Source organism: Xyrauchen texanus, chromosome 13 (genome assembly GCF_025860055.1).
Source record: "Xyrauchen texanus isolate HMW12.3.18 chromosome 13, RBS_HiC_50CHRs, whole genome shotgun sequence".
Classification (NCBI taxonomy): Eukaryota; Metazoa; Chordata; class Actinopteri; order Cypriniformes; family Catostomidae; genus Xyrauchen; species Xyrauchen texanus.
This window is the reverse complement of record NC_068288.1, coordinates 4099100-4111485: the sequence shown is the minus strand read 5'-3', so window position 1 is coordinate 4111485 and position 12386 is coordinate 4099100. Positions and strand designations below refer to the sequence as shown.

Genomic DNA, 12386 nt, shown 5'->3' with positions numbered 1-12386 from the left:
AAATTAAACGAACAAGATGTGCTTTAACTGCAGACTTTCAGCTTTAATTTGAGGGTATTTACATCCAAATCAGGTGAACGGTGTAGGAATTACAACAGTTTGTATATGTGCCTCCCACTTTTTAAGGGACCAAAAGTAATGGGACAGATTAACAATCATAAATCAAACTTTCACTTTTTAATACTTGGTTGCAAATCCTTTGCAGTCAATTACAGCCTGAAGTCTGGAACGCATAGACATCACCAGACGCTGGGTTTCATCCCTGGTGATGCTCTGCCAGGCTTCTACTGCAACTGTCTTCAGTTCCTGCTTGTTCTTGGGGCATTTTCCCTTCAGTTTTGTCTTCAGCAAGTGAAATGCATGCTCAATCGGATTCAGGTCAGGTGATTGACTTGGCCATTGCATAACATTCCACTTCTTTCCCTTAAAAAACTCTTTGGTTGCTTTCGCAGTATGCTTCGGGTCATTGTCCATCTGTACTGTGAAGCGCCGTCCAATGAGTTCTGAAGCATTTGGTTGAATATGAGCAGATAATATTGCCCGAAACACTTCAGAATTCATCCTGATGCTTTTGTCAGCAGTCACATCATCAATAAATACAAGAGAACCATTTCATTTCAGAACCATTTCATTTTGTTCGTTTCATTTCAAATCCATTGTGGTGGTGTATAGAGCCAAAAAGATTAGAATTGTGTCGATGTCCCAATATTTATGGACCTGACTGTAATTACCTGGATCCTGATCTCAGTCACATTATTTGATAAACTTGACTGTTTAGTGTGTCATGCAAAATAAATGTTTTAATAAAATGTAAAATATATTTTTTATATGTTAAAAATAAGTGTATTAAATTTAATGTTTATAAAATTAAGTGTATTTTAATTTATTTAATGAATTAAAAAGTATTTATTTTACATTTAACACAATCATTCAATTGAATTAAAACATATATAAAATGTAATGCATTCAGTAATTATATAAATTATTTTACATGCTAATTTTTAATTGGAATATCCACCAAATGCCTTCTTTAATCACATTTTATTTTAAATGGTTATTTAATATGTACAATACTGTGCAAAGTCTTATAGGCAAATAAGATGATTCACAAAACATGTGTCTTTAAGATGGTTATTTATATCTTCAGCTTTAGTGTGTCAGTAGGAAATATACATTTTAGACTCCCACACATTCGTTTGCAAATATGATAGAATAGAACAACGTGAGCCCTGCAACAGATGGTATGGCTCCCACAGAACAGTCTGAGATTACATGAAGAAACAGAAGCAATAGAGACAGCATAAATAGATAGAATAACAATAACAAAAAAATATGGCAATTTTTCCAAGAAGCTCGGAACATACTATCTGCCAACAAGAAAAAAAATTTATACATAGGAGAATTGGTGCTGTTTTGAATGCAAAGGTGGTCACACCAAATATTGATTTAGGTTTTTATGTTTATTGGACTTTGTATGACGTTAATTGATAAATATAACTTTAAGGCTTTTTTTAAAAAAAGATATCCTCACAATGCAACATTTTTCATAAGTGACCCTTTCTGCGGTTCGCCTTCGAGGGCCGGGCGTATCAGTACAAGGTCCTCCCCTTCGGTCTGTCCCTGTCGCCTTGCGGCTTTACGAAAGTCGCAGAGGCTTCCCTTGCCCCGCTAAGGGAAGTGGGGGTTCGTGTCCTCAATTATCTCGATGTTGTGTGTGCACAGGAACCTGGTACTCAGGCACCTAAGCCGGTTGGGGCTTTGGGTCAACTGGGAAAAGAGCAAGCTCTCCCCGTTCAGAGTGTCTCTTTTCTTGGGATGGAGTTGGACAGTCTCTATGATAGTGCGCCTCAGGAACGAGCATGCACAGTCAGTGCTGAACTGCCTGAAGTCGTTCAGGCAGAGAACGGTGGCCCCGTTGAAACAGTTTCAGAGGCTCCTGAGGCATATGGTGTCCTCGGCGGCGGTCACGCTGCAGCACTGGCTTCAGACTGGAGTCCCGAGATGGGCATGGCGCAGCAGAATGCATCACGTGGCCATCACGCCGATCTGCCACCGCATGTTTAACCCTTGGACAGACCTTGCATTTCTGCAGGCAGGAGTCCCCTTAGATCAAGTGCCCAGGTGTGTCGTTGTTATGAGTAACAGATATGCAATAGGCACGCAGCAGTGGGCTCCTAGACTGCGTCGGCATATCAACTGCCTCGAGTTGCCTGTGATATTGCTGGCTCTGTGGAGGCTTCGGCCATTGATCCAGGGCAAGCATGTGTTGGTCCGGATGGACAACATGGTGACTGTAGCTGTGACTGAAGTTGTTGCGGGCCACTCACATCCTGGACAATCTCAGCTGCACAGCGGATGCTCAGGGGAGAGCAAAGACTCCACCCCCTGGTCGTCCAGCTTATTTGGAGTCGATTCGGTGAAGCAAAGGTAGACCTATTGGCTTCCAAGGAATCCTCCCACTGCCCGCTCTGGTACTCCCTGGCCAAGGCTTCCCTCGGCACAGACGTGCTGGTACACAGCTGGCCTCAGGGGCTGCACAAGTATGCGTTTCTCCCAGTGAGCCTGCTTGCACAGACTTTGTGCAAGGTCAGGGAGGACGAGGAACAGGTCATCCTGGTGGTACCCTACTGGCCCACACAGACTTGGTTCTCGGAGCTCATGCTCCCTAGCAAGTTCCCCTGAGGGAGAACCTCCTCTCTCAGGGATGGGGCACCATCTGGCACCTGCGACCAGACCTCTGGAGTCTCCATGTCTGGCCCCTAAATGTGACGCAGAAGACCTAAGTGGCCTACCACCGGCAGTGGTGGACATGATCACTCATGCCAGGGCTCCCTCTACGAGGCGCCTGTATGCCTTGAAGTGGCGTTTGTTCGCAAATTGTTGTTCTTCCCGAGGTGAAGACCCTCAGAGATGCGCAGTCGAGTTGGTGCTTTCTTTCCTGCTGGAGAGGTTGGCAGGGCGGCAGTCCCGCTCCACCTTGAAGGTGTATGTGGCCGCAATAGTGGTGCACCACGACGCGGTGGATTGTAAGTCCCTCGGGAAGCACAACCTGACCATCAGGTTCCTTAGAAGCGCGAGGAGGTTGAATCCTCGTAAGGCACACCTCATTCCCTCATGGGATCTCTCTGCTGTCCTGCTGGGCCTGTGGAGAGCCCTGTTTGAGCCCCTAGAGTCAGTTGAGCTAAAGGCTCTCTCATTGAAGACTGCCCTCCTTACTGCGTCACATCCATCAAGAGGGTTTGGGACCTGCACGCATGCTCTGTCAGTGACACGTGCCTAGAGTTCGGTCCAGCATACTCTCATGTGATCTTGAGACCCTGACCAGGCTATGTGCCCAAGGTTACCATGACCACTTTTAGGGATCAGGTGGTGAGCCTGCAGGCACTGCCCAGGAGGAGGCAGACCCAGCCTTGTCATTGCTGTGTCCGGTGCACGCTTTGCGCATCTACTTGGACCACACACAGAGCTTTAGACACTGAGCAGCTCTTTGTCTGCTTTGGAGGACAGTGGAAAGGGAGGGCTGTCTCCAAACAGAGGATTGCCCACTGGGTCATGGATACCATTGCTTTGGGGTGCCAGGCCCAGGACGTGCCTTTGGGAATATGAGCACAGTCCACTGGTAGCAAGGTGGCCCCCTGGGCCTTGACCAATGGTGCCTCTCTAGCAGACTTCTTTAGAGCAGCGGACTGGGCAACACCCAATACCTTCACAAGATTTCCTAATCTCCAGGTTGAGCCGGTTCCGTCCCATGTGTGTCAGGTATGAACAGGTAAGTATGCGGGGAAGCTAGTGCTTTTCCTCTCCCGGAGGGGAAGACATGCACTTTTTTCCCCCATGCAAGTTCACGAGACGGTGAACCCTGGAACCTCTTTCCTCAGCCCTGTGAAGGCGAATTTGGCGGAGAATTTCGATGCCAGCTCAGAACGTGTGCTAGTATGCCTTGTTCTGGGGTAGGTGCTCCACATGTGCTGGTTGCCCGTGGGTAACCCTGTGTTATGTATTTTCTGTAGTACAGTTTCCCTGTTGGTAAGTCCATATGACATATTCTCCACATGTTAGCTCCCATTCAGGCAGGGTGTGGTCTCCACTGTTTCTTCCCTCCCCCTCCCAACAAGGACGCATATGGCCCCAGCTGAATTATTTTCCATTTTTGTGGGAGAAAAAGAAGAGAAGAAGCCACGGCTAGAAGAAGCTTGTCCCCACTATGAGTTTTTCTTGTCCCCAGTGTGCGAGGGGCTGTACGGCACTTGTGGTGCATTGGGGAAGATTACGTAGGGGCCGGGTGCTCTTGCTATGAGGCACACAGTGGTCTGCCTGCACCTGCACCGCCAGTCCATGTAACACAGTTCAGCTGGTTGTAGTGTTTCATATAGGGACTACATCAACACAATGTCAAGTGAGTGACAGATAGGGAATGTCTTTGTTACTGTCGTAACCTCCGTTCCCTGATGGAGGAATTAGACGTTGTGTCCCTCTTGCCACAATGCTGAGTTACCCGCTGAAATGACCAGGACCCTATCTCAGCTCCTCAGCGCAAAACCTGAATGAGTGGTTGTGAGCCAGCTCCTTTTATACCCGTATGCTGGGGGAGTGGCATGCAAATTCCACTCTCCAATTCCTATTGGCCTTTTCTCAAAGATCAGAGGTGTTTGGGGCTCCCAAGAGCGACCTCTAGTGTCACTACATCAACAAAACTTCTCGTTCCCTCCATCAGGGAACAGAGGTTACAACAGTAACCAAGATATTTTTGACACACAAAAAAAACAAGAAATCTAATTTAATTTAAATATAATGATTTGTCTATATACTTTTTTTATTCTGAAATGCTTTATGAAAATAACAAATTTAATTTTCCTGAATCTGGTAGGAAGGCAAATAACAATTATTTTGATAATAGATTAATCTAACGATTATTAGAACGATTATTTGACTATTCGGCGATTATTGCAATGATTAATCATTAGCTCTTAACTGATTATTCAGCTTGTGCCCTGGCTTAAAAGGTTGTATTAAACGTGCATACTAACAATAAAGAGGAAAACATTTTCTTTTAAAAATACCGCTAAATGACATTCACTGAATTAAAGGTGAAAAAAATACTTTTTATTAAGTTTAATTCAGTAAAGAAATTCACTGAATGTTTTTGTCTTGTTTTCCACTTAAAACTGTCTAAAAATCCTTAAAACAAGATACATTTACAAGAGAAGCAACATATAATATATTTAGACTTGCTTTAAGAGATATCCAGAGATATTTATGTATATCTTAAATATAAGTGTATTTTTACGTGTATTTTTTTCACTTGGTTATACTTCTGCGAGTGCAGTTAAGACATAATGTGTATATTCAAGATCTATTCTCTAAAAGCAAGTATAAATATCGTATATGCTGCTTCTTAGGTGAATGCATAGTTTTTTAAAGGATTTTTAGATGTTATATTCAGCATTCTCAGATATAAATGTTTTTCTTCTGCAGTATAGCTGCTAAAGTAAATGTACATTGTTTTAAATTAGTTTTATATATATGTAAATGTATTTTATTGCAGTTTATAATGGGGCGAAACTACCCACTCTCACCTTTTTGTTCACTTCAATCCATCCTGAACTCACAAAAAACAAACTCTCTCTTAATAATAAAGCTGCGTATTGCCAATTTTCTTCATGATAAGAAATGCACAGTGGCATATTTTATGATTCAATAAGTCGCGAGCCAATACGTTATAATCTAGTCGCGAGCCAATACGCTATAATCTAGCAAGTGCAGACTCGAGGAACGAGCGTCCTCGTGACAAAGTATGGATCAGCCAGATGCAGTTTCAGTCTCCCCCCTTAGATCGGGACATTCGCGCAACTCATAGAAGAGGTGCTGACCTCACAGAGAAATGCCAGTTTCAGAGTTTGTAGTTAATTACATGACCTGCTTTCATATTATTTTAACTTTAATAAAATTATAATGCTTTAAAACGGCATTTAAGATGTAACACCAGGGTGTTTCCTTTACAGAGCTCCGACTCCACTTATTCCACAACGAGAGTGCTTCTGTATTTAATTAATTGGTATTTTTGTATAATTCCCTTGTACTTTGTGATGTACATCCCCTGAAGCTGTTTGGAAAGTTTATAGAGCATCTGGACTGTGAGTTTAATTCTTCCTCTCCTCAGTTAGGTGCGAGCTGCAGTGCTGCTCTCACGCGTCATCAGTAGAATGTTACGCTAAATTAGATCAAACGACTATTCTACAATGAAAATTTGATGCTTGATTTTTATTAAAACAGGGGTTGACTTTTATAAAAAAAAAATGTCAAAGGTGTCAGTGAAGTGCTTGCTTGAAAATAAATATGAGACAAGTGATGTTCGAAGAAAACAAAGAAAAATCCAGATAAATATCACTTGTGAGCATTGGGCATCAATAATTTTGCCAAATTACTCAAAAAGTGTGAAAATATTATTTAATTGTGTTTATTTAGGATACATAAAGTGTTAGCTATGACATTAGACAAATCAATGCATAAGAGTCTGATATTTTATTTAATGTTTTTTTTTTAACAGTGAAATTTTTTTAACAAAACATTACTTTATAGAAGTTCTCAGTGCTAAAAATGCCTGAAGTTAAAGAAAGACATGAGAATTAACAAAATAAATGAACATTAAGGTGCTTTGGACTGTTAGAGGAGCAACCCTGCTTCATTCTACCCCGTTCTCTGTTTCTTTGGGCCACATAACCCTTCCAAAGTATCATAACTCTACATCTGAATGGCACTTTGTCATCCTCTGGTTCACATGAAAGCTCTCTGGGTCAGAAATCAAGGTTGTTTGGATTTGAGCATATGTAAACACAACAGGAGGTTGAAATGACACATTTGTGTATTGCATTATTTACTGATACTACAGAGTATGAGGCCTAAAGTATAAACTAGTATGCATTTGCTATCTGTCAAGGATATTTTTTAAAAAATTCTTATTTTCATGTTTCCCTGAAAAGAAGGCAAACATGAACATTAAAAACTCTAAAGGTAAGAGATAATTCTTTTTCTTTTTGAGACGGTTCCTTGTGTTAAAATTTCCCAGCAAAGAAAATAAATTTTCATGGCAGGGAAGTTGGAATGAATATTTCACCAAGTTTTGCCAATGGAAACATCTTGCATCTGTGGACTGTGTGCTCACAGCGGAACAATCTGACACAAGAACATGAGTCACTTTGCAACTGAAGCAAAAGCAGATTCTTATTGAAGTCATCAAAATGTCTGTACATTCAGAAATATCCCATGAGAAAGAGAGATAAATAGAAAAAGACAGAGAGACAGACAGAGAGAGAGGTACAAAGTGGAAAATATTGATGGATTTGAGGAAGAAAGATATAGATTTTCTCCTGTGAATCATTCTATTTAATTTTTTTAAAGCTCAAAATTCAAAGCTCAGTCTGAACAGAATGGAGGAATATGATCTGATAGTACAGCATCTATGTGTGTGTGTGTGCGCATGTTCTACTCCTCTGTGTGTCCTTCATCTGCCACTGAAAATCTATGTCTGTGTTTATTCTGCCTGTTGGCTGGGGTCTGTTTTAAAAAGTATGTATATATGTAATTTTGCCTCACAAAATTTGTGCAGAAGCACCGGACATGAGCAATCCGATGGCAAAGTTGTCGCAGGGGCTCTCGAATGTGTACATGGACCTTTTGAGTTTAGCGGGACTGACGCTGGCTGGTGCTATCATGCGCGGGGTTAACGCGCACGTTTTTCTTTTTTCTGTTTGTTTTGTTCGGGGGGAAGTTTGGGGTTTGATTGTTGCACTAATGGGGAATGTGGTCTGTATAATCTTGTTTTTGACACAAAATACAATTTTTCTAATATGGCAAAATGTCAGATGTTAATGTGAGTGGATTGTCTCTCTCTACATGGAATGTGAATGGTTTTGGGCACCCCATAAAAAGAAGGAAGGTTATTTATTTTCTTAAGCGTAAGAAATATGATATAGTGTTTCTTCAAGAAATGCATCTTTCCCTGCAGGAAGCTGAACATTTTGGGAAGATATGGGGTGTATATATTTTCTTTAGTGCTGGCTCAAGTAAGAATAGGGGAGTCATTGTACTGATGAATAAACATCTACAATTCAAATGTCTTCAACAGAGTAAAGATACATTAGGAAGAGTCATTATTGTTTTAGGAGAAATTCAGGGGCAAAGGTTGATTTTGGCTAATATTTACACACCGAACGCTGATGATAAGTGCTTTGTTTATAGATCTTGAAGGGATGTTGCAAGCCACTGGCACCCCTCATAATGAAATATTAGGAGGAGACTTTCATATTTTGATGGACTCAGTCTTTGATCATAGTGAAGCAAAAGTGCGTAGGCCCCCTAGAGCAATATTGACGCTTCTTAGGATGTATAAAAATCTTGGTCTTGCAGATATCTAGCGACATTTGAACCCATCTTGTAGGGACTATACATTTTATTCATCAGTTCATAAGATTTATCTTTGTCTCAGATCACGCCCTGGTAAGTTTATAGATGTTGCCACATACAGAGAAGAAATCATATAGTTGGCACTTTAATTTATCCCTTTTGCAAAATCCTGATTTCCTACAAATGACAAAAGATTGAAATCAATGTTTATATGGAGACCAACTGGTCCTCAGTAACCTCTGTGGACGTGGCTTGGGAGGCACTTAAGGAAGTTCTTAGGGCCTTGATCATACAGTATGCCTCAATCACCAAAAAATCCAAAGCACGTGAACTTGTGGAGTTGAAAAGGAATTTTAAAAGTGCAGAGGCAGAGCTGAGGTGCCGAATGTCATCTGATGGCCTCAGAGAATTGACCCGACTGAAATATAATTGTCAGAGATCAGTCAAGTTCATTGCAGTCCACCACTCAAAGATCACTCTCCCCAGAATTCTAAATCACAAACACCTGGTCATCACTTATCACCTCATCAGCCAACTCATAAAAACACTCACCTTGTATCCAGTCTTTGTCAAGCCTCCAACAGGAACAGACCATTTCTCCCTGAGTCCTGATATCTCCGTCGATCCTGAAAACCTGAGTATTCCGTTTTCTTACCTGATTCATACTAACCCTATGCACTGTTGTTCTGCCATCTCCAGATCACTTATCCGATTCCTGAACCCTTGTCTGAGATCTGATCAAACCGGCCCGATTGCTCCTAGAAAAGAGAAGGAGTTAACGAACTGATACAGAGTGAATGTTCTACGATCCAAGTCATTTGGATTTCCAGTTGTTCTCCGTGCAACGAACTATCTTCACTAAACCAGCACCTGAAAAGTCACCTGATACTTACCTTTCACCTTCTATACTTGAATAAAACTATATTTGAATCACTTACCTCCGATCTCCTGGTCTCTACCCTGACAGAAGGCTTGACCGAAAAAAGGGGAAGAAGAACAGCTGATGGAATCTGTTTGTAATATTGATAACCCTGCACAACCGACAGCCACCGCTGTTAATCCCAGTCAGCCAGCTTCCAGCACTTCCGTAAACCCCGCTCCTTCTCTGGTTTGCTTCGCCAATCCAACTTCCCGTCCAGCGCCATTCTCCGGCCGGGCGGAGGATTGCAACGGTTTCCTGTTACAGTGTTCGCTCGCTCTAGAACAACAAATCCAGTTATACCCCACTGAAAAGTCGAGGGTTGCTTTTATTATTCAACAGTTATCAGGAGCTGCATTAAGATGGGCTGAAACTTTGTGGCTGCAGGAATCTACCGTTACTTCCTCTGTACAAGAATTTATAAACCATTTCAAAGAAGTTTTCGAGCGTCCAGTAGATGATTCATCCATCAGTGACAAGCTATTGCAATTACACCAAGGCAAGAAGTCAGTTGCTGAATATTCACTGGAATTCCGCGACTCTAGCCGCCGCCAGTGGGTGGAACGAAAAGCGCTCATTTCCATCTACCGACATGGTTTGAATCCTGCACTCCGCCTTCAACTTGCGATTTATGATGATAGCCTGGGGGTCGAGAAATTCATACAGCAAGCTCTCCGTGTGCACCAAAGATCTCAAGGCTGCTATCGCGAAGCCCAGCAACCCACCTTTTCACCACCTCAGTACCCGATAAACGACCCTCCGAAGTCACTGTCGAGAAGATGCAGGTGGATAACTATCGACTGTCCCAAGCTGAACGTTCTCGCCGTCGAGAGTTAAAACTGTGTCTATATTGTGGAATGGGAGGACATTTTCTTCGTTCATGCCCTACACGACCTCCTAGAATGCTTGTGAGTTCTGTCTGCACGTCCGCCTCTGTATCAGCTCCGTTAATCGATATCTGTGATTCTGAAATCTACACGTTTCCATGTCTCTGCTACAGCCATTGTGGATTCCGGGTCAGCAGGAGACTTCATCTCCGGGCAGCTCTGTCAGAAACTCCAACTTCAACAATCCGCCACCTCCAAGCTATACGCCATCCATGCAGTGACGGGTGAAACCATTAATCAGGGGTATGTTACGTCTCGAATTAAACCTATTCTACTCTGTATTGAAGACACCCACCATGAACTGTTTGAACCTTTTGTACTTGAGAATATCCAGACTGATATTATCCTTGGCCGTCCATGGCTTATACGACATCAACCTAACATTGACTGGAAATCGGGTAAGATTTTGAAATGGGGTTGCCTGTGCTCGTCCATGAGTTTTGAACACCCCGTATCGCCCATCGCCAACTTGCCCGACACCATCCCGATGAATTCAACCTCCATTGAAAGCCCCATAGACAACTTGTCGGTATCCATTCCTTCATGCTACTCTCAATATTCAGATGTATTCAACCCTGTCAAGGCTGCCAAGTTACCACCCTATCGAGCATGGGATTGTGCCATCGATCTGATTCCCGGAGAATCCATCCCCAAGGGGCGAATCTACTCTCTGGCTATTCCTGAGCAAGAAGCCATGAAACAGTATATTGAAGAAGCATTAAAACAAGGCTATATTCGGGCCTCTAATTCACCTGCTGCCGCCAGTTTCTTCTTTGTCCCTAAGAAAGATGGAGGTTTACGTCCGTGTATAGATTATAGAGCTTTAAACAAGATAACCGTCAAGTTCAGTTACCCACTCCCATTGGTTCCCTCTTCACTTGAACAACTTCGAGAAGCCAAGATATTCACCAAGCTGGATTTGAGAAGTGCATACAATCTCATTCGAATCCGAAAGGGCGACGAGTGGAAGACTGCATTCATCACTCCAGCAGGACACTACAAATATCTCGTCATGCCGTATGGCCTGGTCAACGCCCCTTCAGTTTTCCAAAGTTTCATGGATGAAGTTTTCCGAGACTACCTGAATCAATTTGTCATTATCTACAAAGACGATATCCTAATCTACTCCAGAAACTTGGTGGAGCATCAGCAACATGTCTCTCAGGTACTCCAACGGCTACGTGAATTCTCCTTGTTCCTGAAAGCAGAGAAGTGCTCCTTCCATCAAACCTCAGTCGAATTTCTCGGTTACCACCTCAGTGAAAGAGGAGTAGAGATGGATGATCGTAAAACCAAAGCCATTACTTCCTGGACCACTCCACTGTCTGTCAAAGAGTTACAACGATTTCTTGGATTTGCGAATTTCTATCGAAGATTTATTTATCAATACAGCCTGCTTACAGCTCCTCTGACCTCTCTACTCAATGGAAAACCGAAAACACTGCTCTGGACCACTGAGGCTGAACATGCCTTTCAATCTCTCAAAACCGCATTCACCACAGCCCCCTTACTCCAACACCCGAACCCTGAAAAGATGTTCATTGTGGAAGTAGATGCTTCTACAACAGGAGTAGGAGCGGTGTTGTCACAAGACTCTGCTTCCTCACCTAAACCCATGCCCTGTGCATTCTTCTCCCACAAGCTATCTCCTGCAGAAGTGAACTATGATATTGGTAATCGAGAACTCCTGGCCGTTAAACTTGCGCTAGAAGAGTGGAGACACTGGCTAGAAGGAGCCAAACATCCATTCCTAGTTCTCACAGACCACAAGAATCTGCAGTACTTGAAAGAGGCAAGGAGACTTAACCCACGCCAGGCCAGATGGGCACTCTTCTTTACTCGCTTCCATTTCCAGATCTCCTATCGTCCGGGTTCGAAGAACGTCCGAGCAGACGCCTTGTCCCGTCTCCATGCCCCGAAATTTCCCACGAAGAACCTGAGAGTATACTCCCGAAAAAATGTTTGTCAATCCCATTCAGTGGGACCTAAATGAACAACTGCTTGAAATGTCTCAACACCAACCCAGTCCTACAGAATGTCCTATCGGAAAGATATACGTACTCGAAGAATTTCAGTACCTCTCTAATCTCCTCCGCACACTCGTCTGTTGGCACAGGTCATCCTGGAGTTAATAAGACCTATTCCACTCTTCAAACTCGATACTGGTGGTCCAACAT

General features: G+C 42.9%; 1 protein-coding gene across 4 annotated transcripts in view; it reads right to left on the bottom strand.

Moving 5' to 3' along the window:
- Positions 1 to 12386, bottom strand: part of LOC127653876 (receptor-type tyrosine-protein phosphatase F-like) — a 440914-nt gene that overhangs the window by 58138 nt on the left and 370390 nt on the right. The gene's annotated exons all lie outside the window — the stretch shown is intronic.